Source organism: Octopus bimaculoides, chromosome 25, assembly GCF_001194135.2.
Source record: "Octopus bimaculoides isolate UCB-OBI-ISO-001 chromosome 25, ASM119413v2, whole genome shotgun sequence".
Classification (NCBI taxonomy): Eukaryota; Metazoa; Mollusca; class Cephalopoda; order Octopoda; family Octopodidae; genus Octopus; species Octopus bimaculoides.
Window position 1 is genome coordinate 17,977,079 of NC_069005.1, and position 3,188 is coordinate 17,980,266.

The window sequence follows — 3,188 nt, forward strand, 5'->3', positions numbered from 1 at the left end:
CCAATCAAAGCTTTGTGAGTGGATTTGGTAGATGGAAACTGAAATAAGTCTGTTGTGTGTGTGTGTGTGTGTGTGTGTATGTGTGTGTGTGTGTGCACGTGCGCATGTGTGTGTGTGTGTGTGTGTGTGTGTCTGTCTGTCCCCACCACCATTGCTTGACAACTAATATTGGTGTGTTTACATCCCTGTAACAGCTTGGCAAAAGAGACCAATAGAATAAGTACTAGGCTTACTAAGAATATGTCCTGGGGTCGATTTGTTCAACTAAAAGCGGTGCTCCAGCATGGCCACACTCAAATGACTGAAACAAATAAAAGAACAAAAGAATTCCAAGAATGGAGTTTTGTATCTTCTTTAGAAACCAGCTCCTTCCTCAGAGGAGGAATTTAGATAATTAAAAACAAGAGAATATATATATATAGGCTTGGATAGGCACCTTCGGCATACAAGCATGCATGTATGTATGTATGTATGTATGGGTGTGCATGTGTGTGTGTGTGTGTGTAATTTTGTTTCACTCTCTCTCCTTGCCTTGGATCATGTGATAGTTGTAAGCAAATGTCACTGTCTTGCAAGCAATGTCATTTGTTTCCAGCTTCCATGGAAACATGTTTGGGCATGGTGAAGTATTACTTGGAAAACAGGAAAGGTTTGGCAATAGGAAGAGCATCCAGTTGTGCAAAATCTGTCTGATCCATGCAAGCATAGAAAAGTAGATATTTCATTCATTTTGTGGACGGTAATATTAACAACCAAGACATTAAAACCACACCTGATTGTTCAAGTGTTTCAATTCTGTCTATGTACATATATTTACTCAATTGTTCACATTTATGAATGGTTTCTCCCTTAGTTTTGAAGCACTATTTTCTATCATTATTAAAATTTTTGGCAATTTTTATGACAGGGGTATGCTAATAGTAATCTCCATCATTCGCACATGTGTAATATATGCTCACCATACTGACTAAGTGTTGGACTATACCCGAGTAAGTAATATTCATTAAAAGTGTTGGACTATATCTAAGTAATACTCATTAAAATTTATTTCTATTTTCCAAATGAAATGATATTATTCAACCTTAGGATAACAAACAGGAAATATATACTTTAAACTTGTTACACAAAAATTACGAAAAAATACACGTGCAAAACCATTTAACACCAGAAATGAACAGACTGGTACTCTACAAAAATGATGACCATCAAAATAAAGGGCTGGATGTTATTCCTCATGTCCCACAAATAAAATCAAAAAAGCATAGATGGATACATGAGGAATATATTTCAATCCTACATGCTTATTTTATAGCAGTGCTCTATCTACAGAACAAAAACACAACAACATTTACATATAAAATCTGGAAGTAAAATAACCTAGATAAAGATTTGGATACAGCAATGAACCCTAATAAACTAGCTAACATACGGAGATATATTCTGAAAACAAAAAAATATGAGAATAAAAAATGGAACACTTTAAAGGAAAAATACATCAGGAAAATGTAGATAGTAACCCCATAGCAATGCCAAATAATATAAGCACTGGGACTGTAAATTACAAAGACAGACATAACTTGTCTAACAAAAACGAAGTAAACAATGAAAGACAACAAATCCAGACCATAGGAATGTATAATGATAAGCAAAATGCACCAAACCAGAACACCACAGACAAAAATATGAACGGGAGAGAATACGAAACAAATCTAAAACCTGGAAACAGTGAAGGTGAAACTAACGATTACGATACTCTAAAAATAAGCATAATCAAAGAATTGAAAGCCACAGATCTCAGTATGGACCACCGATAGTACCTCCGAAAAATAAAAATTGATAATAAAACATCAAGAATAAATAGCATGAACCTGGCTGTCACAGAATAGCCACAGAAACAAATGCCAATATGACCAGGTTAAATAATATGCAGCAGTCTCTGTGGCCACAAAAGAAGCTGGATACCCACTAAAACCCATCCAAACAGGAGTATAACCACCCAAACAAAGCCTGTGGATAAATAATACCCAGAAAAAATAAAAGGATTTTTAATTGCAGCCAGCACAAGATCAAAGCCTTCCCACCAGAAATTACCAAAAACATGTAATGAAAAGAAATACAAGTAATTGCAGAATATGTGGAGATGGAGAAAAAACAATAAATCATATGGTCTCTGGCTACCCAGTCCTAGCTAAGAAGGAATATATTTACAAACACGACAGAGTTGGGACCTATATACACTGGAAGCTATGCCAACAATATAGAATAACAACAGAAAATAAAAGGTCACAGAAAATGCAAAATCAATCATACTCTGGTAGATGCCAATACACACAGATAGAGAAATTAAGGCCAATAGGTCAGATATTGTCAGAGATCACCAAGAAAAAAAATGCTTTCAAATCAATGTGTCAATGCCAATAGATTACAATGTTTCTCTAAAAGAAATGAAGAAGCTTTCAAAATACAAAGATCTAGAAAGAGAGGTAACTTGAATGTGAAGTCTAAAAACAGAAACAATTCCTATCATAGTAGGCACATTAGGTATGATAAGACATCAGGACTAACAAGTATATGTAATATACAGAAAATAGCACTACTAGGACCACACATATCCTATGTAAAACACTTTCAATAGTGAAAATAAGAGCATCACAACAAACCGCAGCACATCACACAATGCACACAGAGCTGTGCTTGGTAGTGCAGTGAAAACACATGATAAAAATAAGACTACTGAATAATAATAATAATAATAATAATAATAATAATAATAATAATAATAATAATAATAATAATAATAATAATAATAATAATAATGATGATGATGATGATGATAGTTTTAAATTTTGGTACAAGGCCAGCAATTTTGGGGGTCTCCCCCCAAAAGTCGACAACATTGACCTTAGTGTTCAACTGGGACTTATTTCACCAACCCCTAAAAGGTGAAAGACAGAGTCTACCTCAGTGAAATTTGAATTCAGAACGTAAAGATGAACAAAATGCTGCTAAGCATTCTGCTAGCTTGCAGCCCAAGTACTAATAATCCTTTTTACTGTAGGTCAAAGCCAGAAATTTGGGAGGAGATGGGGACAGTCGATTACATCAACTCCAATGCATGACTTATATTTTTTCCATTGATTCTGAAAGGATGAAAAACAAAATCAACCTTGATGGAATTTGAAGTCAGA

The 3,188-nt window shown here is 34.5% G+C and overlaps 1 protein-coding gene across 1 annotated transcript in view; it reads right to left on the reverse strand.

Moving 5' to 3' along the window:
• Positions 1-3,188, reverse strand: part of LOC106872570 (DNA-directed RNA polymerase, mitochondrial-like) — a 60,031-nt gene that overhangs the window by 52,478 nt on the left and 4,365 nt on the right. The window lies entirely within an intron of this gene.